This window comes from Stenella coeruleoalba (genome assembly GCF_951394435.1).
Source record: "Stenella coeruleoalba genome assembly, contig: scaffold_110, whole genome shotgun sequence".
Lineage (NCBI taxonomy): Eukaryota > Metazoa > Chordata > Mammalia > Artiodactyla > Delphinidae > Stenella > Stenella coeruleoalba.
In genome coordinates this window covers 839,892-863,627 of record NW_027646319.1, presented here as the reverse complement: position 1 = coordinate 863,627, position 23,736 = coordinate 839,892, and the positions used below count along the sequence as shown (strand labels likewise).

The following is a 23,736-nucleotide window of genomic DNA, read 5'->3' as shown; positions in this document are numbered from 1 at the left end:
AGGGCCTGATGACATAGATTTCATTGCTGAGTGATATTGCTTTGTAAGTAAATACCACAACTTCTTTATCCATTTTTCACTTTCTGCGATGTTGAACTTGTACTGTAAACGAGATTCTTGTAAACAGAGCCGTTCCAAACTTTGGGGTGGCTGTGTCTTTTTGATTTTAATTTCCCTAAGCTATAGGACCATAAGTGGAAGTGCCCTAGGCTCTGTTGCTTTGTTTTTTAGATGTTTCAGGAAACACCATACACTTCTCCCGAGTGGTTGTTGGCAATTTACATCCCGCCCATCAGCATAACAAGGCTCCCAGTTCTCCATGGCCTGTCCTGCCTTTCTGGATTTTACACTTTTTTCAGATGGCCCTTTTGACCGGGGGGAAGTGAGACTTCATTGTAGTGCAGATTTCCTTTGCAAGCTTGCTTGGTTGGCCAAAAAGGGCGTATGCGTTTTTTCCTGAATATATTCAGGAAAAAACGCATACGCCCTTTTTGGCCAAGTGCATCATTGTGGACGTTCTGCCTCTTTTCCTATGCTTTCAATGCAATTCCAGTCTACCTCCTGAAATCGGTTTCCTGCAATTCTGCCCCGCTTTCAAGTCCTCTTGGCAGCCTTACTTCAGTCTATTTTTGGACGATAGCTGTCATTTATAACTCTGCAGGTTTGTGAATTACAGTGCCCCTGAGCTCCTTTCTTCAACTCGGTTTCTTGTGACCTGGCCGCAACACCGCAGGATGGCTTCAGGCCCTAATCTGGTTCCGGCCCGGCATGCTGAGCCTTTGGTTAATTCCTCTTCCTGGTGGGAAATGAGAGTTAAATTTGCCCGTCCAGACACCTCCAGCTAGCCTCTCATTGGTTCTCGCTATTCCTGTTCATCTTCCGCAGAAATTGCAAACTGGGCCAAACAGGAGGTTAAAGGGACTGACTCTCCAAGTGGGGAGAGTGTTAGTAAAGCGTCTGGAATGTTGCACCCGAGTACCAGGGGAGGAAAACTGAGACATATTTGAACACGTCTCCCATTCACATGGTTGATCATACTCTGGGTTCCACATGCATGTTTTAGCTGAAGGAAGAATACCTTAAACCTGGAGAGTTGAGACCCGTGTAATGGGTACCATGCAATATGACTTCAAAGGGTCTTCATTTGCTCACCGAACCTCTCCAATCCTATCACTGCTGCGTTTATGCCCCTGTACACACGCTTGATTCTCTTTTGGAGACATAGCAATCCATAGGTTTTAAGATACTTACTAGTCAGGTACATTCTTAGGCGTTTAATATGGGGTTTTGAGTCCATTTCGTTGAGCAAGGAGTAGCTCTTGTCTATTCCATATTTGGCTTAAGGAACTTTATCTGTGCTCATTTCAATCTCTGGTTTTATGCAGCACCCCAACTCACCTTTCCCCTTAAGCAAGCATAAGTTGGTTTTCTAAATTTGAGACCCTGTTCTGTTTTGGAATGCAGTTCCTGTGTAGCCATGTTTACATTCCGTGTATTACTGATATCTTATGATGTTTCTTTTTCTGTGTCACTTATTTCAGTTAGAATCATCATACCTGAATCCACTCATTATGCTGCTACGGGCCTGATGACATAGATTTCATTGCTGAGTGATACTGCATTGTACGTAAGTACCACAAGTTCTTTATCCATTTTTCACTTTCTGTGATATTGAACTTGTACAGTAAACGAGGTTCTTGTAAACGGAGGCGTCCCAAACTTTGGGGTGGCTGTGTCTTTTTGATTTTAATTTCCCTAAGCTATAGGACCATAAGTGGAAGTGCCCTAGGCTCTGATGCTTTGTTTTTTAGATGTTTCAGGAAACACCATACACTTCTCCTGAGTGTCTGTTGGCAATTTACATCCCGCCCATCAGCATAACAAGGCTCCCAGTTCTCCATGGCCTGTCCTGCCTTTCTGGATTTTACACTTTTTTCAGATGGCCCTTTTGACCGGGGAGAAGTGAGACTTCATTGTAGTGCAGATTTCCATTGCAAGTTTGCTTGGTTGGCCAAAAAGGGCGTATGCGTTTTTTCCTGAATATATTCAGGAAAAAACGCATATGCCCTTTTTGGCCAAGTGCATCATTGTGGACGTTCTGCCTCTTTTCCTATGCTTTCAATGCAATTCCAGTCTACCTCCTGAAATCGGTTTCCTGCAATTCTGCCCCGCTTTCAAGTCCTCTTGGCAGCCTTACTTCAGTCTATTTTTGGACGATAGCTGTCATTTATAACTCTGCAGGTTTGTGAATTACAGTGCCCCTGAGCTCCTTTCTTCAACTCGCTTTCTTGATGACCTGGCCGCAACACCGCAGGATGTCTTCAGGCCCTAATCTGGTTCTGGCACGGCACGCTGAGCCTTTGGTTAATTCCTCTTCCTGGTGGGAAATGAGAGTTAAATTTACCCAGCCAGACACCTCCAGCTAGTCTCTCATTGGTTCTCGCTATTCCTGTTCATCTTCCACAGAAATTGCAAACTGGGCCAAACAGGAGGTTAAAGGGACTGACTCTCCAAGTGGGGAGAGTGTTAGTAAAGCGTCTGGAATGTTGCACCCGAATACCAGGGGAGGAAAACTGAGACATATTTGAACACGTCTCCCGATCACATGGTTGATCATACTCTAGGTTCCACATGCATGTTTTAGCTGAAGGAACAATACCTTACACCTGGGTAGTTGAAACCCGGGGAATGGGTACCATGCAATATGACTTCAAAGGTTCTTCATTTGCTCACGAACCTCTCCAATCCTATCACTGCTGCATTTATGCCCCTGTACACATGCTTGATTCTCTTTCGGAGACATAGCAATCAGTAGGTTTTAAGATATTTACTAGTCAGGTATATTCTTAGGCGTTTAATATGCGGTGTTGAGTCCATTTCATTGAGCAAGGAGTAGCTCTTGTCTATTCCATATTTGGCTTAAGGAACTTTATCTGTGCTCATTTCAATCTCTGGTTTTATGCAGCACCCCAACTCACCTTTCCCCTTAAGCAAGCATAAGTTGGTTTTCTAAATTTGAGACCCTGTTCTGTTCTGTAATTCAGTTCCTGTGTAGCCAAGTTTACATTCCGTGTATTACTGATATCTTATGATGTTTCTTTTTCTGTGTGACTTATTTCAGTTAGAATCATCATACCTGAATCCACTCATTGTGCTGCTAAGGGCCTGATGACACAGATTTCATTGCTGAGTGATATTGCTTTGTAAGTAAATACCACAACTTCTTTATCCATTTTTCACTTTCTGCGATGTTGAACTTGTACTGTAAACGAGGTTCTTGTAAACAGAGCCGTTCCAAACTTTGGGGTGGCTGTGTCTTTTTGATTTTAATTTCCCTAAGCTATAGGACCATAAGTGGAAGTGTCCTAGGTTCTGTTGCTTTGTTTTTTAGATGTTCCAGGAAACACCATACACTTTTCCCAAGTGGTTGTTGGCAATTTACATCCCGCCCATCAGCATAACAAGGCTCCCAGTTCTCCATGGCCTGTCCTGCCTTTCTGGATTTTACACTTTTTTCAGATGGCCCTTTTGACCGGGGGGAAGTGAGACTTCATTGTAGTGCAGATTTCCTTTGCAAGCTTGCTTGGTTGGCCAAAAAGGGCGTATGCGTTTTTTCCTGAATATATTCAGGAAAAAACGCATACGCCCTTTTTGGCCAAGTGCATCATTGTGGACGTTCTGCCTCTTTTCCTATGCTTTCAATGCAATTCCAGTCTACCTCCTGAAATCGGTTTCCTGCAATTCTGCCCCGCTTTCAAGTCCTCTTGGCAGCCTTACTTCAGTCTATTTTTGGACGATAGCTGTCATTTATAACTCTGCAGGTTTGTGAATTACAGTGCCCCTGAGCTCCTTTCTTCAACTCGCTTTCTTGTGACCTGGCCGCAACACCGCAGGATGTCTTCAGGCCCTAATCTGGTTCTGGCACGGCACGCTGATCCTTTGGTTATTTCCTCCTCCTGGTGGGAAATGAGAGTTAAATTTGCCCATCCAGACACCTCCAGCTAGTCTTTCATTGGTTCTCGCTATTCCTGTTCATCTTCCGCAGAAATTGCAAACTGTGCCAAACAGGAGGTTAAAGGCGCTGACTCTCCATGTGGGGAGAGTGTTAGTAAAGCGTCTGGAATGTTGCACCCGAGTACCAGGGGAGGAAAACTGAGACATATTTGAACACGTCTCCCGATCACTTGGTTGATCATACTCTAGGTTCCACATGCATGTTTTAGCTGAAGGAAGAATACCTAAAACCTGGGTAGTTGAAACCCGTGGAATGGGTACCATGCAATATGACTTCAAAGGGTCTTCATTTGCTCACCGAACCTCTCCAATCCTATCATTGCTGCGTTTATGCACCTGTACACATGCTTGATTCTCTTTCGGAGACATAGCAATCCATAGGTTTTAAGATACTTACTAGTCAGGTACATTCTTAGGCGTTTAATATGCGGTGTTGAGTCCATTTCGTTGAGCAAGGAGTAGCTCTTGTCTATTCCATATTTGGCTTAAGGAACTTTATCTGTGCTCATTTCAATCTCTGGTTTTATGCAGCACCCCAACTCACCTTTCCCCTTAAGCAAGCATAAGTTGGTTTTCTAAATTTGAGACCCTGTTCTGTTCTGTAATTCAGTTCCTGTGTAGCCAAGTTTCCATTCCGTGTATTACTGATATCTTATGATGTTTCTTTTTCTGTGTGACTTATTTCAGTTAGAATCATCATACCTGAATCCACTCATTGTGCTGCTAAGGGCCTGATGACATAGATTTCATTGCTGAGTGATATTGCTTTGTAAGTGAATACCACAACTTCTTTATCCATTTTTCACTTTCTGCGATGTTGATCTTGTACTGTAAACGAGGTTCTTGTAAACAGAGCCGTTCCAAACATTGGGGTGGCTGTGTCTTTTTGACTTTAATTTCCCTAAGCTATAGGACCATAAGTGGAAGTGCCCTAGGCTCTGTTGCTTTGTTTTTTAGATGTTTCAGGAAACACCATACACTTCTCCTGAGTGTCTGTTGGCTATTTACATCCCGCCCATCAGCATAACAAGGCTCCCAGTTCTCAATGGCCTGTTGCCTTTCTGGATTTTACACTTTTTTCAGATGGCCCTTTTGACCGGGGGGAAGTGAGACTTCATTGTAGTGCAGATTTCCTTTGCAAGCTTGCTTGGTTGGCCAAAAAGGGCGTATGCGTTTTTTCCTGAATATATTCAGGAAAAAACGCATACGCCCTTTTTGGCAAAGTGCATCATTGTGGACGTTCTGCCTCTTTTCCTATGCTTTCAATGCAATTCCAGTCTACCTCCTGAAATCGGTTTCCTGCAATTCTGCCCCGCTTTCAAGTCCTCTTGGCAGCCTTACTTCAGTCTATTTTTGGACGATAGCTGTCATTTATAACTCTGCAGGTTTGTGAATTACAGTGCCCCTGAGCTCCTTTCTTCAACTCGGTTTCTTGTGACCTGGCCGCAACACCGCAGGATGGCTTCAGGCCCTAATCTGGTTCCGGACCGGCATGCTGAGCCTTTGGTTAATTCCTCTTCCTGGTGGGAAATGAGAGTTAAATTTGCCCGTCCAGACACCTCCAGCTAGCCTCTCATTGGTTCTCGCTATTCCTGTTCATCTTCCGCAGAAATTGCAAACTGGGCCAAACAGGAGGTTAAAGGGACTGACTCTCCAAGTCGGGAGAGTGTTAGTAAAGCGTCTGGAATGTTGCACCCGAGTACCAGGGTACGAAAACTGAGACATATTTGAACACGTCTCCCGTTCACATGGTTGATCATACTCTGGGTTCCACATGCATGTTTTAGCTGAAGGAAGAATACCTTAAACCTGGAGAGCTGAGACCCTTGTAATGGGTACCATGCAATATGACTTCAAAGGGTCTTCATTTGCTCACCGAACCTCTCCAATCCTATCACTGCTGCGTTTATGCCCCTGTACACACGCTTGATTCTCTTTTGGAGACATAGCAATCCATAGGTTTTAAGATACTTACTAGTCAGGTACATTCTTAGGCGTTTAATATGGGGTTTTGAGTCCATTTCGTTGAGCAAGGAGTAGCTCTTGTCTATTCCATATTTGGCTTAAGGAACTTTATCTGTGCTCATTTCAATCTCTGGTTTTATGCAGCACCCCAACTCACCTTTCCCCTTAAGCAAGCATAAGTTGGTTTTCTAAATTTGAGACCCTGTTCTGTTTTGGAATGCAGTTCCTGTGTAGCCAAGTTTACATTCCGTGTATTAGTGATATCTTATGATGTTTCTTTTTCTGTGTGACTTATTTCAGTTAGAATCATCGTACCTGAATCCACTCATTATGCTGCTACGGGCCTGATGACATAGATTTCATTGCTGAGTGATACTGCATTGTACGTAAGTACCACAAGTTCTTTATCCATTTTTCACTTTCTGTGATATTGAACTTGTACTGTAAACGAGGTTCTTGTAAACGGAGGCGTCCCAAACTTTGGGGTGGCTGTGTCTTTTTGATTTTAATTTCCCTAAGCTATAGGACCATAAGTGGAAGTGCCCTAGGCTCTGTTGCTTTGTTTTTTAGATGTTTCAGGAAAAACCATACACTTCTCCTGAGTGGTTGTTGGCAATTTACATCCCGCCCATCAGCATAACAAGGCTCCCAGTTCTCCATGGCCTGTCCTGCCTTTCTGGATTTTACACTTTTTTCAGATGGCCCTTTTGACCGGGGGGAAGTGAGACTTCATTGTAGTGCAGATTTCCTTTGCAAGCTTGCTTGGTTGGCCAAAAAGGGCGTATGCGTTTTTTCCTGAATATATTCAGGAAAAAACGCATACGCCCTTTTTGGCCAAGTGCATCATTGTGGACGTTCTGCCTCTTTTCCTATGCTTTCAATGCAATTCCAGTCTACCTCCTGAAATCGGTTTCCTGCAATTCTGCCCCGCTTTCAAGTCCTCTTGGCAGCCCTACTTCAGTATATTTTTGGACGATAGCTGTCATTTATAACTCTGCAGGTTTGTGAATTACAGTGCCCCTGAGCTCCTTTCTTCAACTCGCTTTCTTTTGAGCTGGCCGCAACACCGCAGGATGTCTTCAGGCCCTAATCTGGTTCTGGCACGGCACGCTGATCCTTTGGTTATTTCCTCCTCCTGGTGGGAAATGAGAGTTAAATTTGCCCATCCAGACACCTCCAGCTAGTCTTTCATTGGTTCTCGCTATTCCTGTTCATCTTCCGCAGAAATTGCAAACTGTGCCAAACAGGAGGTTAAAGGCGCTGACTCTCCAAGTGGGGAGAGTGTTAGTAAAGCGTCTGGAATGTTGCACCCGAGTACCAGGGGAGGAAAACTGAGACATATTTGAACACGTCTCCCGATCACATGGTTGATCATACTCTAGGTTCCACATGCATGTTTTAGCTGAAGGAAGAATACCTAAAACCTGGGTAGTTGAAACCCGTGTAATGGGTACCATGCAATATGACTTCAAAGGGTCTTCATTTGCTCACGAACCTCTCCAATCCTATCACTGCTGCGTTTATGCCCCTGTACACATGCTTGATTCTCTTTTGGAGACATAGCAATCCATAGGTTTTAAGATACTTACTAGTCAGGTACATTCTTAGGCGTTTAATATGGGGTTTTGAGTCCATTTCGTTGAGCAAGGAGTAGCTCTTGTCTATTCCATATTTGGCTTAAGGAACTTTATCTGTGCTCATTTCAATCTCTGGTTTTATGCAGCACCCCAACTCACCTTTCCCCTTAAGCAAGCATAAGTTGGTTTTCTAAATTTGAGACCCTGTTCTGTTTTGGAATGCAGTTCCTGTGTAGCCAAGTTTACATTCCGTGTATTACTGATATCTTATGATGTTTCTTTTTCTGTGTCACTTATTTCAGTTAGAATCATCGTACCTGAATCCACTCATTATGCTGCTACGGGCCTGATGACATAGATTTCATTGCTGAGTGATACTGCATTGTACGTAAGTACCACAAGTTCTTTATCCATTTTTCACTTTCTGTGATATTGAACTTGTACGGTAAACGAGGTTCTTGTAAACGGAGGCGTCCCAAACTTTGGGGTGGCTGTGTCTTTTTGATTTTAATTTCCCTAAGCTATAGGACCATAAGTGGAAGTGCCCTAGGCTCTGATGCTTTGTTTTTTAGATGTTTCAGGAAACACCATACACTTCTCCTGAGTGTCTGTTGGCAATTTACATCCCGCCCATCAGCATAACAAGGCTCCCAGTTCTCCATGGCCTGTCCTGCCTTTCTGGAGTTTACACTTTTTTCAGATGGCCCTTTTGACCGGGGAGAAGTGAGACTTCATTGTAGTGCAGATTTCCTTTGCAAGTTTGCTTGGTTGGCCAAAAAGGGCGTATGCGTTTTTTCCTGAATATATTCAGGAGAAAACGCATACGCCCTTTTTGGCCAAGTGCATCATTGTGGACGTTCTGCCTCTTTTCCTATGCTTTCAATGCAATTCCAGTCTACCTCCTGAAATCGGTTTCCTGCAATTCTGCCCCGCTTTCAAGTCCTCTTGGCAGCCTTACTTCAGTCTATTTTTGGACGATAGCTGTCATTTATAACTCTGCAGGTTTGTGAATTACAGTGCCCCTGAGCTCCTTTCTTCAACTCGCTTTCTTGTGACCTGGCCGCAACACCGCAGGATGTCTTCAGGCCCTAATCTGGTTCTGGCACGGCACGCTGAGCCTTTGGTTAATTCCTCTTCCTGGTGGGAAATGAGAGTTAAATTTGCCCAGTCAGACACCTCCAGCTAGTCTGTCATTGGTTCTCGCTATTCCTATTCATCTTCCACAGAAATTGCAAACTGGGCCAAACAGGAGGTTAAAGGGACTGACTCTCCAAGTGGGGAGAGTGTTAGTAAAGCGTCTGGAATGTTGCACCCGAGTACCAGGGTACGAAAACTGAGACATATTTGAACACGTATCCCGATCACATGGTTGATCATACTCTAGGTTCCACATGCATGTTTTAGCTGAAGGAAGAATACCTAAAACCTGGGTAGTTGAAACCCGTGTAATGGGTACCATGCAATATGACTTCAAAGGGTCTTCATTTGCTCACCGAACCTCTCCAATCCTAACACTGCTGCGTTTATGCACCTGTACACATGCTTGATTCTCTTTTGGAGACATAGCAATCCATAGGTTTTAAGATACTTACTAGTCAGGTACATTCTTAGGCGTTTAATATGCGGTGTTGAGTCCATTTCGTTGAGCAAGGAGTAGCTCTTGTCTATTCCATATTTGGCTTAAGGAACTTTATCTGTGCTCATTTCAATCTCTGGTTTTATGCAGCACCCCAACTCACCTTTCCCCTTAAGCAAGCATACGTTGGTTTTCTAAATTTGAGACCCTGTTCTGTTCTGTAATTCAGTTCCTGTGTAGCCAAGTTTCCATTCCGTGTATTACTGATATCTTATGATGTTTCTTTTTCTGTGTGACTTATTTCAGTTAGAATCATCATACCTGAATCCACTCATTGTGCTGCTAAGGGCCTGATGACATAGATTTCATTGCTGAGTGATATTGCTTTGTAAGTGAATACCACAACTTCTTTATCCATTTTTCACTTTCTGCGATGTTGAACTTGTACTGTAAACGAGATTCTTGTAAACAGAGCCGTTCCAAACTTTGGGGTGGCTGTGTCTTTTTGATTTTAATTTCCCTAAGCTAAAGGACCATAAGTGGAAGTGCCCTAGGCTCTGTTGCTTTGTTTTTTAGATGTTTCAGGAAACACCATACACTTCTCCCAAGTGTCTGTTGGCAATTTACATCCCGCCCATCAGCATAACAAGGCTCCCAGTTCTCAATGATATGTTGCCTTTCTGGATTTTACACTTTTTTCAGATGGCCCTTTTGACCGGGGGGAAGTGAGACTTCATTGTAGTGCAGATTTCCTTTGCAAGCTTGCGTGGTTGGCCAAAAAGGGCGTATGCGTTTTTTCCTGAATATATTCAGGAAAAAACGCATACGCCCTTTTTGGCCAAGTGCATCATTGTGGACGTTCTGCCTCTTTTCCTATGCTTTCAATGCAATTCCAGTCTACCTCCTGAAATCGGTTTCCTGCAATTCTGCCCCGCTTTCAAGTCCTCTTGGCAGCCTTACTTCAGTCTATTTTTGGACGATAGCTGTCATTTATAACTCTGCAGGTTTGTGAATTGCAGTGCCCCTGAGCTCCTTTCTTCAACTCGCTTTCTTGTGACCTGGCCGCAACACCGCAGGATGGCTTCAGGCCTTAATCTGGTTCCGGCCCGGCATGCTGAGCCTTTGGTTAATTCCTCTTCCTGGTGGGAAATGAGAGTTAAATTTGCCCGTCCAGACACCTCCAGCTAGCCTCTCATTGGTTCTCGCTATTCCTGTTCATCTTCCACAGAAATTGAAAACTGGTCCAAACAGGAGGTTAAAGGGACTGACTCTGCAAGTCGGGAGAGTGTTAGTAAAGCGTCTGGAATGTTGCACCCGAGTACCAGGGGAGGAAAACTGAGACATATTTGAACACGTCTCCCGTTCACATGGTTGATCATACTCTGGGTTCCACATGCATGTTTTAGCTGAAGGAAGAGTACCTTAAACCTGGAGAGTTGAGACCCGTGAAATGGGTACCATGCAATATGACTTCAAAGGGTCTTCATTTGCTCACCGAACCTCTCCAATCCTATCACTGCTGCGTTTATGCCCCTGTACACACGCTTGATTCTCTTTTGGAGACATAGCAATCCATAGGTTTTAAGATACTTACTAGTCAGGTACATTCTTAGGCGTTTAATATGGGGTTTTGAGTCCATTTCGTTGAGCAAGGAGTAGCTCTTGTCTATTCCATATTTGGCTTAAGGAACTTTATCTGTGCTCATTTCAATCTCTGGTTTTATGCAGCACCCCAACTCACCTTTCCCCTTAAGCAAGCATAAGTTGGTTTTCTAAATTTGAGACCCTGTTCTGTTTTGGAATGCAGTTCCTGTGTAGCCAAGTTTACATTCCGTGTATTAGTGATATCTTATGATGTTTCTTTTTCTGTGTGACTTATTTCAGTTAGAAACATCATACCTGAATCCACTCATTGTGCTGCTAAGGGCCTGATGACACAGATTTCATTGCTGAGTGATATTGCTTTGTAAGTACATACCACAACTTCTGTATCCATTTTTCACTTTCTGCGATGTTGAACTTGTACTGTAAACGAGATTCTTGTAAACAGAGCCGTTCCAAACTTTGGGGTGGCTGTGTCTTTTTGATTTTAATTTCCCTAAGCTATAGGACCATAAGTGGAAGTGCCCTAGGCTCTGTTGCTTTGTTTTTTAGATGTTTCAGGAAACACCATACACTTCTCCCAAGTGGTTGTTGGCAATTTACATCCCGCCCATCAGCATAACAAGGCTCCCAGTTCTCCATGGCCTGTCCTGCCTTTCTGGATTTTACACTTTTTTCAGATGGCCCTTTTGACCGGGGGGAAGTGAGACTTCATTGTAGTGCAGATTTCCTTTGCAAGCTTGCTTGGTTGGCCAAAAAGGGCGTATGCGTTTTTTCCTGAATATATTCAGGAAAAAAGGCATACGCCCTTTTTGGCCAAGTGCATCATTGTGGACGTTCTGCCTCTTTTCCTATGCTTTCAATGCAATTCCAGTCTACCTCCTGAAATCGGTTTCCTGCAATTCTGCCCCGCTTTCAAGTCCTCTTGGCAGCCTTACTTCAGTCTATTTTTGGACGATAGCTGTCATTTATAACTCTGCAGGTTTGTGAATTACAGTGCCCCTGAGCTCCTTTCTTCAACTCGCTTTCTTGTGAGCTGGCCGCAACACCGCAGGATGTCTTCAGGCCCTAATCTGGTTCTGGCACGGCACGCTGAGCCTTTGGTTATTTCCTCTTCCTGGTGGGAAATGAGAGTTAAATTTGCCCGTCCAGACACCTCCAGCTAGTCTCTCATTGGTTCTCGCTATTCCTGTTCATCTTCCGCAGAAATTGCAAACTGGGCCAAACAGGAGGTTAAAGGCGCTGACTCTCCAAGTGGGGAGAGTGTTAGTAAAGCGTCTGGAATGTTGCACCCGAGTACCAGGGGAGGAAAACTGAGACATATTTGAACACGTCTCCCGTTCACATGGTTGATCATACTTGGGTTCCACATGCATGTTTTAGCTGAAGGAAGAATACCTTAAACCTGGAGAGTTAAGACTCGTGTAATGGGTACCATGCAATATGACTTCAAAGGGTCTTCATTTGCTCACGAACCTCTCCAATCCTATCACTGCTGCGTTTATGCCCCTGTACACATGCTTGATTCTCTTTTGGAGACATAGCAATCCATAGGTTTTAAGATACTTACTAGTCAGGTACATTCTTAGGCGTTTAATATGGGGTTTTGAGTCCATTTCGTTGAGCAAGGAGTAGCTCTTGTCTATTCCATATTTGGCTTAAGGAACTTTATCTGTGCTCATTTCAATCTCTGGTTTTATGCAGCACCCCAACTCACCTTTCCCCTTAAGCAAGCATAAGTTGGTTTTCTAAATTTGAGACCCTGTTCTGTTTTGGAATGCAGTTCCTGTGTAGCCAAGTTTACATTCCGTGTATTACTGATATCTTATGATGTTTCTTTTTCTGTGTCACTTATTTCAGTTAGAATCATCGTACCTGAATCCACTCATTATGCTGCTACGGGCCTGATGACATAGATTTCATTGCTGAGTGATACTGCATTGTACGTAAGTACCACATGTTCTTTATCCATTTTTCACTTTCTGTGATATTGAACTTGTACGGTAAACGAGGTTCTTGTAAACGGAGGCGTCCCAAACTTTGGGGTGGCTGTGTCTTTTTGATTTTAATTTCCCTAAGCTATAGGACCATAAGTGGAAGTGCCCTAGGCTCTGATGCTTTGTTTTTTAGATGTTTCAGGAAACATCATACACTTCTCCTGAGTGTCTGTTGGCAATTTACATCCCGCCCATCAGCATAACAAGGCTCCCAGTTCTCCATGGCCTGTCCTGCCTTTCTGGAGTTTACACTTTTTTCAGATGGCCCTTTTGACCGGGGAGAAGTGAGACTTCATTGTAGTGCAGATTTCCATTGCAAGTTTGCTTGGTTGGCCAAAAAGGGCGTATGCGTTTTTTCCTGAATATATTCAGGAAAAAACGCATACGCCGTTTTTGGCCAAGTGCATCATTGTGGACGTTCTGCCTCTTTTCCTATGCTTTCAATGCAATTCCAGTCTACCTCCTGAAATCGGTTTCCTGCAATTCTGCCCCGCTTTCAAGTCCTCTTGGCAGCCTTACTTCAGTCTATTTTTGGACGATAGCTGTCATTTATAACTCTGCAGGTTTGTGAATTACAGTGCCCCTGAGCTCCTTTCTTCAACTCGCTTTCTTGTGAGCTGGCCGCAACACCGCAGGATGGCTTCAGGCCCTAATCTGGTTCCGGCCCGGCACGCTGAGCCTTTGGTTAATTCCTCTTCATGGTGGGAAATGAGAGTTAAATTTGCCCGTCCAGACACCTCCAGCTAGTCTCTCATTGGTTCTCGCTATTCCTGTTCATCTTCCGCAGAAATTGCAAACTGGTCCAAACAGGAGGTTAAAGGGACTGACTCTCCAAGTCGGGAGAGTGTTAGTAAAGCGTCTGGAATGTTGCACCCGAGTACCAGGGTACGAAAACTGAGACATATTTTAACACGTCTCCCGATCACATGGTTGATCATACTCTAGGTTCCACATGCATGTTTTAGCTGAAGGAAGAATACCTTAAACCTGGGTAGTTGAAACCCGTGGAATGGGTACCATGCAATATGACTTCAAAGGGTCTTCATTTGCTCACCGAACCTCTCCAATCCTATCACTGCTGCGTTTTTGCCCCTGTACACATGCTTGATTCTCTTTTGGAGACATAGCAATCCATAGGTTTTAAGATACTTACAAGTCAGGTACATTCTTAGGCGTTTAATATGCGGTGTTGAGTCCATTTCGTTGAGCAAGGAGTAGCTCTTGTCTATTGCATATTTGGCTTAAGGAACTTTATCTGTGCTCATTTCAATCTCTGGTTTTATGCAGCACCCCAACTCACCTTTACCCTTAAGCAAGCATAAGTTGTTTTTCTAAATTTGAGACCCTGTTCTGTTCTGTAATTCAGTTCCTGTGTAGCCAAGTTTCCATTCCGTGTATTACTGATATCTTAGGATGTTTCTTTTTCTGTGTGACTTATTTCAGTTAGAATCATCATACCTGAATCCACTCATTATGCTGCTACGGGCCTGATGACACAGATTTCATTGCTGAGTGATATTGCTTTGTAAGTAAATACCACAACTTCTTTATCCATTTTTCACTTTCTGCGATGTTGAACTTGTACTGTAAACGAGGTTCTTGTAAACAGAGCCGTTCCAAACTTTGGGGTGGCTGTGTCTTTTTGATTTTAATTTCCCTAAGCTATAGGACCATAAGTGGAAGTGCCCTAGGCTCTGTTGCTTTGTTTTTTAGATGTTTCAGGAAACACCATACACTTCTCCTGAGTGGTTGTTGGCAATTTACATCCCGCCCATCAGCATAACAAGGCTCCCAGTTCTCCATGGCCTGTCCTGCCTTTCTGGATTTTACACTTTTTTCAGATGGCCCTTTTGACCGGGGGGGAAGTGAGACTTCATTGTAGTGCAGATTTCCTTTGCAAGCTTGCTTGGTTGGCCAAAAAGGGCATATGCGTTTTTTCCTGAATATATTCAGGAACAAACGCATACGCCCTTTTTGGCCAAGTGCATCATTGTGGACGTTCTGCCTCTTTTCCTATGCTTTCAATGCAATTCCAGTCTACCTCCTGAAATAGGTTTCCTGCAATTCTGCCCCGCTTTCAAGTCCTCTTGGCAGCCTCACTTCAGTCTATTTTTGGACGATAGCTGTCATTTATAACTCTGCAGGTTTGTGAATTACAGTGCCCCTGAGCTCCTTTCTTCAACTCGCTTTCTTGTGAGCTGGCCGCAACACCGCAGGATGGCTTCAGGCCCTAATCTGGTTCCGGTACGGCACGCTGAGCCTTTGGTTATTTCCTCTTCCTGGTGGGAAATGAGAGTTAAATTTGCCCGTCCAGACACCACCCGCAAGCCTCTCATTGGATCTCGCTATTCCTGTTCATCTTCCGCAGAAATTGCAAAGTGTGCCAAACAGTAGGTTAAAGGTGCTGACCTTCCAAGTGGGGAGAGTGTTAGTAAAGCGTCTGGAATGTTGCACCCGAGTACCAGGGGAGGAAAACTGAGACATATTTGAACACGTCTCCCGATCACATGGTTGATCATACTCTGGGTTCCACATGCATGTTTTAGCTGAAGGAAGAATACCTAAAACCTGGGTAGTTGAAACCCGTGGAATGGGTACCATGCAATATGACTTCAAAGGGTCTTCATTTGCTCACCGAACCTCTCCAATCCTATCACTGCTGCGTTTATGCCCCTGTACACATGCTTGATTCTCTTTCGGAGACATAGCAATCCATAGGTTTTAAGATACTTACTAGTCAGGTACATTCTTAGGCGTTTAATATGCGGTGTTGAGTCCATTTCGTTGAGCAAGGAGTAGCTCTTGTCTATTCCATATTTGGCTTAAGGAACTTTATCTGTGCTCATTTCAATCTCTGGTTTTATGCAGCAACCCAACTCACCTTTCCCCTTAAGCAAGCATAAGATGGTTTTCTAAATTTGAGACCCTTTTCTGTTTTGGAATTCAGTTCCTGTGTAGCCAAGTTTACATTCTGTGTATTAGTGATATCTTATGATGTTTCTATTTCTGTGTGACTTATTTCAGTTAGAATCATCGTACCTGAATCCACTCATTATGCTGCTACGGGCCTGATGACATAGATTTCATTGCTGAGTGATACTGCATTGTACGTAAGTACCACAAGTTCTTTCTCCATTTTTCACTTTCTGTGATATTGAACTTGTACGGTAAATGAGTTTCTTGTAAACAGAGGCGTCCCAAACTTTGGGGTGGCTGTGTCTTTTTGATTTTAATTTCCCTAAGCTATAGGACCATAAGTGGAATTGCCCTAGGCTCTGTTGCTTTGTTTTTTCGATATTTCAGGAAACACCATACACTTCTCCCGAGTGTCTGTTGGCAATTTACATCCCGCCCATCAGCATAACAAGGCTTCCAGTTCTCCATGGCCTGTCCTGCCTTTCTGGATTTTACACTTTTTTCAGATGGCCCTTTTGACCGGGGGGAAGTGAGACTTCATTGTAGTGCAGATTTCCTTTGCAAGCTTGCTTGGTTGGCCAAAAAGGGCGTATGCGTTTTTTCCTGAATATATTCAGGAAAAAACGCATACGCCCTTTTTGGCCAAGTGCATCATTGTGGACGTTCTGCCTCTTTTCCTATGCTTTCAATGCAATTCCAGTCTACCTCCTGAAATCGGTTTCCTGCAATTCTGCCCCGCTTTCAAGTCCTCTTGGCAGCCTTACTTCAGTATATTTTTGGACGATAGCTGTCATTTATAACTCTGCAGGTTTGTGAATTACAGTGCCCCTGAGCTCCTTTCTTCAACTCGCTTTCTTGTGAGCTGGCCGCAACACCGCAGGATGGCTTCAGGCCCTAATCTGGTTCCGGCACGGCACGCTGAGCCTTTGGTTATTTCCTCATCCTGGTGGGAAATGAGAGTTAAATTTGCCCGTCCAGACACCTCCAGCTAGTCTCTCATTGGTTCTCGCTATTCCTGTTCATCTTCCGCAGAAATTGCAAACTGGGCCAAACAGGAGGTTAAAGGCGCTGACTCTCCAAGCGGGGAGAGTGTTAGTAAAGCGTCTGGAATTTTGCACCCGAGTACCAGGGGAGAAAAACTGAGACATATTTGAACACGTCTCCCGTTCACACGGTTGATCATACTCTGGGTTCCACCTGCATGTTTTAGCTGAAGGAAGAATACTTTAAACCTGCAGAGTTGAGACCCGTGGAATGGGTACCATGCAATATGACTTCAAAGGGTCTTCATTTGCTCACCGAACCTCTCCAATCCTATCACTGCTTCGTTTATGCCCCGGTACACATGCTTGATTCTCTTTCGGAGACATAGCAATCCATAGGTTTTAAGATACTTACTAGTCAGGTACATTCTTAGGCGTTTAATATGCGGTGTTGAGTCCATTTCGTTGAGCAAGGAGTAGCTCTTGTCTATTCCATATTTGGCTTAAGGAACTTTATCTGTGCTCATTTCAATCTCTGGTTTTATGCAGCACCCCAACTCACCTTTCCCCTTAAGCAAGCATAAGTTGGTTTTCTAAATTTGAGACCCTGTTCTGTTCTGTAATTCAGTTCCTGTGTAGCCATGTTTCCATTCCGTGTATTACTGATATCTTATGATGTTTCTTTTTCTGTGTGACTTACTTAAGTTAGAATCATCATACCTGAATCCACTCATTGTGCTGCTACGGGCCTGATGACACAGATTTCATTGCTGAGTGATATTGCTTTGTAAGTAAATACCACAACTTCTTTATCCATTTTTCACTTTCTGCGATGTTGAACTTGTACTGTAAATGAGGTTCTTGTAAACAGAGCCGTTCCAAACTTTGGGGTGGCTGTGTCTTTTTGATTTTAATTTCCCTAAGCTATAGGACCATAAGTGGAAGTGCCCTAGGTTCTGTTGCTTTGTTTTTTCGATATTTCAGGAAACACCATACACTTCTCCCGAGTGGTTGTTGGCAATTTACATCCCGCCCATCAGCATAACAAGGCTCCCAGTTCTCCATGGCCTGTCCTGCCTTTCTGGATTTTACACTTTTTTCAGATGGCCCTTTTGACCGGGGGGAAGTGAGACTTCATTGTAGTGCAGATTTCCTTTGCAAGCTTGCTTGGTTGGCCAAAAAGGGCATATGCGTTTTTTCCTGAATATATTCAGGAAAAAACGCATACGCCCTTTTTGGCCAAGTGCATCATTGTGGACGTTCTGCCTCTTTTCCTATGCTTTCAATGCAATTCCAGTCTACCTCCTGAAATCGGTTTCCTGCAATTCTGCCCCGCTTTCAAGTCCTCTTGGCAGCCTTACTTCAGTATATTTTTGGACGATAGCTGTCATTTATAACTCTGCCGGTTTGTGAATTACAGTGCCCCTGAGCTCCTTTCTTCAACTCGCTTTCTTGTGACCTGGCCGCAACACCGCAGGATGGCTTCAGGCCCTAATCTGGTTCTTGCACGGCACGCTGAACCTTTGGTTATTTCCTCCTCCTGGTGGGAAATGAGAGTTAAATTTGCCCGTCCAGACACCTCCAGCTAGCCTCTCATTGGTTCTCGCTATTCCTGTTCATCTTCCGCAGAAATTGCAAACTGGGCCAAACAGGAGGTTAAAGGCGCTGACTCTCCAAGTGGGGAGAGTGTTAGTAAAGCGTCTGGAATGTTGCACCCGAGTACCAGGGGAGGAAAACTGAGACATATTTGAACACGTCTCCCGATCACATGGTTGATCATACTCTGGGTTCCACATGCATGTTTTAGCTGAAGGAAGAATACCTAAAACCTGGGTAGTTGAAACCCGTGGAATGTGTACCATGCAATATGACTTCAAAGGGTCTTCATTTGCTCACCGAACCTCTCCAATCCTATCACTGCTGCGTTTATGCCCCTGTACAGATGCTTGATTCTCTTTCGGAGACATAGCAATCTATAGGTTTTAAGATACTTACTAGTCAGGTACATTCTTAGGCGTTTAATATGCGGTGTTGAGTCCATTTCGTTGAGCAAGGAGTAGCTCTTGTCTATTGCATATTTGGCTTAAGGAACTTTATCTGTGCTCATTTCAATCTCTGGTTTTATGCAGCACCCCAACTCGCCTTTACCCTTAAGCAAGCATAAGTTGTTTTTCTAAATTTGAGACCCTGTTCTGTTCTGTAATTCAGTTCCTGTGTAGCCAAGTTTCCATTCCGTGTATTACTGATATCTTATGATGTTTCTTTTTCTGTGTGACTTATTTCAGTTAGAATCATCATACCTGAATCCACTCATTGTGCTGCTAAGGGCCTGATGACACAGATTTCATTGCTGAGTGATATTGCTTTGTAAGTAAATACCACAACTTCTTTATCCATTTTTCACTTTCTGCGATGTTGAACTTGTACTGTAAACGAGGTTCTTGTAAACAGAGCCGTTCCAAACTTTGGGGTGGCTGTGTCTTTTTGATTTTAATTTCCCTAAGCTATAGGACCATAAGTGGAAGTGCCGTAGGCTCTGTTGCTTTGTTTTTTCGATATTTCAGGAAACACCATACACTTCTCCCGAGTGGTTGTTGGCAATTTACATCCCGCCTATCAGCATAACAAGGCTCCCAGTTCTCCATGGCCTGTCCTCCCTTTCTGGATTTTACACTTTTTTCAGATGGCCCTTTTGACCGGGGGGAAGTGAGACTTCATTGTAGTGCAGATTTCCTTTGCAAGCTTGCTTGGTTGGCCAAAAAGGGCGTATGCGTTTTTTCCTGAATATATTCAGGAACAAACGCATACGCCCTTTTTGGCCAAGTGCATCATTGTGGACGTTCTGCCTCTTTTCCTATGCTTTCAATGCAATTCCAGTCTACCTCCTGAAATCGGTTTCCTGCAATTCTGCCCCGCTTTCAAGTCCTCTTGGCAGCCTTACTTCAGTCTATTTTTGGACGATAGCTGTCATTTATAACTCTGCAGGTTTGTGAATTACAGTGCCCCTGAGCTCCTTTCTTCAACTTGCTTTCTTGTGACCTGGCCGCAACACCGCAGGATGGCTTCAGGCCTTAATCTGGTTCCGGCACGGCACACTGAGCCTTTGGTTATTTCCTCTTCCTGGTGGGAAATGAGAGTTAAATTTGCCCGTCCAGACACCTCCAGCTAGCCTCTCATTGGTTCTCGCTATTCCTGTTCATCTTCCGCAGAAATTGCAAACTGGGCCAAACAGGAGGTTAAAGGCGCTGACTCTCCAAGTGGGGAGAGTGTTAGTAAAGCATCTGGAATGTTGCACCCGAGTACCAGGGGAGGAAAACTGAGACATATTTGAACACGTCTCCCGTTCACATGGTTGATCATACTTGGGTTCCACATGCATGCTTTAGCTGAAGGAAGAATACCTTAAACCTGGAGAGTTAAGACCCGTGGAATGGGTACCATGCAATATGACTTCAAAGGGTCTTCATTTGCTCACCAAACCTCTCCAATCCTATCACTGCTGCGTTTATGCCCCTGTACACATGCTTGATTCTCTTTCGGAGACTTAGCAATCCATAGGTTTTAAGATACTTACTAGTCAGGTACATTCTTAGGCGTTTAATATGCGGTGTTCAGTCCATTTCGTTGAGTAAGGAGTAGCTCTTGTCTATTCCATATTTGGCTTAAGGAACTTTATCTGTGCTCATTTCAATCTCTGGTTTTATGCAGCACCCCAACTCACCTTTCCCCTTAAGCAAGCATAAGTTGGTTTTCTAAATTTGAGACCCTGTTCTGTTCTGTAATTCAGTTCCTGTGTAGCCAAGTTTCCATTCCATGTATTACTGATATCTTATGATGTTTCTTTTTCTGTGTGACTTACTTCAGTTAGAATCATCATACTTGAATCCACTCATTGTGCTGCTACGGGCCTGATGACACAGATTTCATTGCTGAGTGATATTGCTTTGTAAGTAAATACCACAACTTCTTTATCCATTTTTCACTTTCTGCGATGTTGAACTTGTACTGTAAACGAGGTTCTTGTAAACAGAGCCGTTCCAAACTTTGGGGTGGCTGTGTCTTTTTGATTTTAATTTCCCTAAGCTATAGGACCATAAGTGGAAGTGCCCTAGGTTCTGTTGCTTTGTTTTTTCGATATTTCAGGAAACACCATACACTTCTCCCGAGTGGTTGTTGGCAATTTACATCCCGCCCATCAGCATAACAAGGCTCCCAGTTCTCCATGGCCTGTCCTGCCTTTCTGGATTTTACACTTTTTTCAGATGGCCCTTTTGACCGGGGGGAAGTGAGACTTCATTGTAGTGCAGATTTCCTTTGCAAGCTTGCTTGGTTGGCCAAAAAGGGCGTATGCGTTTTTTCCTGAATATATTCAGGAAAAAACGCATACGCCCTTTTTGGCCAAGTGCATCATTGTGGACGTTCTGCCTCTTTTCCTATGCTTTCAATGCAATTCCAGTCTACCTCCTGAAATCGGTTTCCTGCAATTCTGCCCCGCTTTCAAGTCCTCTTGGCAGCCTTACTTCAGTCTATTTTTGGACGATAGCTGTCATTTATAACTCTGCAGGTTTGTGAATTACAGTGCCCCTGAGCTCCTTTCTTCAACTCGCTTTCTTGTGACCTGGCCGCAACACCGCAGGATGGCTTCAGGCCCTAATCTGGTTCTGGCACGGCACGCTGAACCTTTGGTTATTTCCTCCTCCTGGTGGGAAATGAGAGTTAAATTTGCCCGTCCAGACACCTCCAGCTAGCCTCTCATTGGTTCTCGCTATTCCTGTTCATCTTCCGCAGAAATTGCAAACTGGGCCAAACAGGAGGTTACAGGCGCTGACTCTCCAAGTGGGGAGAGTGTTAGTAAAGCGTCTGGAATGTTGCACCCGAGTACCAGGGGAGGAAAACTGAGACATATTTGAACACGTCTCCCGATCACATGGTTGATCATACTCTGGGTTCCACATGCATGTTTTAGCTGAAGGAAGAATACCTAAAACCTGGGTAGTTGAAACCCGTGGAATGGGTACCATGCAATATGACATCAAAGGGTCTTCATTTGCTCACCGAACCTCTCCAATCCTATCACTGCTGCGTTTATGCCCCTGTACACATGCTTGATTCTCTTTCGGAGACATAGCAATCTATAGGTTTTAAGATACTTACTAGTCAGGTACATTCTTAGGCGTTTAATATGCGGTGTTGAGTCCATTTCGTTGAGCAAGGAGTAGCTCTTGTCTATTCCATATTTGGCTTAAGGAACTTTATCTGTGCTCATTTCAGTCTCTGGTTTTATGCAGCACCCCAAATCGCCTTTACCCTTAAGCAAGCATAAGTTGGTTTTCTAAATTTGAGACCCTGTTCTGTTCTGTAATTCAGTTCCTGTGTAGCCAAGTTTACATTCCATGTATTACTGATATCTTATGATGTTTCTTTTTCTGTGTGACTTATTTCAGTTAGAATCATCATACCTGAATCCACTCATTGTGCTGCTAAGGGCCTGATGACACAGATTTCATTGCTGAGTGATATTGCTTTGTAAGTAAATACCACAACTTCTTTATCCATTTTTCACTTTCTGCAATGTTGAACTTGTACTGTAAACGAGGTTCTTGTAAACAGAGCCGTTCCAAACTTTGGGGTGGCTGTGTCTTTTTGATTTTAATTTCCCTAAGCTATAGGACCATAAGTGGAAGTGCCCTAGGTTCTGTTGCTTTGTTTTTTCGATATTTCAGGAAACACCATACACTTCTCCCGAGTGGTTGTTGGCAATTTACATCCCGCCCATCAGCATAACAAGGCTCCCAGTTCTCCATGGCCTGTCCTGCCTTTCTGGATTTTACACTTTTTTCAGATGGCCCTTTTGACCGGGGGGAAGTGAGACTTCATTGTAGTGCAGATTTCCTTTGCAAGCTTGCTTGGTTGGCCAAAAAGGGCGTATGCGTTTTTTCCTGAATATATTCAGGAAAAAACGCATACGCCCTTTTTGGCCAAGTGCATCATTGTGGACGTTCTGCCTCTTTTCCTATGCTTTCAATGCAATTCCAGTCTACCTCCTGAAATCGGTTTCCTGCAATTCTGCCCCGCTTTCAAGTCCTCTTGGCAGCCTTACTTCAGTCTATTTTTGGACGATAGCTGTCATTTATAACTCTGCAGGTTTGTGAATTACAGTGCCCCTGAGCTCCTTTCTTCAACTCGCTTTCTTGTGAGCTGGCCGCAACACCGCAGGATGTCTTCAGGCCCTAATCTGGTTCCGGCATGGCACGCTGAGCCTTTGGTTATTTCCTCATCCTTGTGGGAAATGAGAGTTAAATTTGCCCGTCCAGACACCTCCAGCTAGTCTCTCACTGGTTCTCGCTATTCCTGTTCATCTTCCGCAGAAATTGCAAACTGGGCCAAACAGGAGGTTAAAGGCGCTGACTCTCCAAGTGGGGAGAGTGTTAGTAAAGCGTCTGGAATGTTGCACCCGAGTACCAGGGGAGAAAAACTGAGACATATTTGAACACGTCTCCCATTCACACGGTTGATCATACTCTGGGTTCCACATGCATGTTTTAGCTGAAGGAAGAATACCTTAAACCTGGAGAGTTGAGACCCGTGTAATGGGTACCATGCAATATGACTTCAAAGGGTCTTCATTTGCTCACCGAACCTCTCCAATCCTATCACTGCTGCGTTTATGCCCCTGTACACACGCTTGATTCTCTTTTGGAGACATAGCAATCCATAGGTTTTAAGATACTTACTAGTCAGGTACATTCTTAGGCGTTTAATATGGGGTTTTGAGTCCATTTCGTTGAGCAAGGAGTAGCTCTTGTCTATTCCATATTTGGCTTAAGGAACTTTATCTGTGCTCATTTCAATCTCTGGTTTTATGCAGCACCCCAACTCACCTTTCCCCTTAAGCAAGCATAAGTTGCTTTTCTAAATTTGAGACCCTGTTCTGTTTTGGAATTCAGTTCCTGTGTAGCCAAGTTTACATTCTGTGTATTAGTGATATCTTATGATGTTTCTTTTTCTGTGTGACTTATTTCAGTTAGAATCATCGTACCTGAATCCACTCATTATGCTGCTACGGGCCTGATGACATAGATTTCATTGCTGAGTGATACTGCATT

General features: G+C 43.9%; 1 long non-coding RNA gene across 1 annotated transcript in view; it reads left to right on the top strand.

The window, feature by feature from the left end:
• LOC307181173 overlaps window positions 1–1,610 on the top strand; it is a 209,773-nt gene extending 208,163 nt beyond the window's left edge. The window contains exon 3 of the long non-coding RNA XR_013826065.1: window positions 1,546–1,610. This is a non-coding gene — a long non-coding RNA (uncharacterized lncRNA). The remainder of the gene's footprint in view (window positions 1–1,545) is intronic.
• The last annotated feature ends 22,126 nt before the right edge of the window (window positions 1,611–23,736 follow it).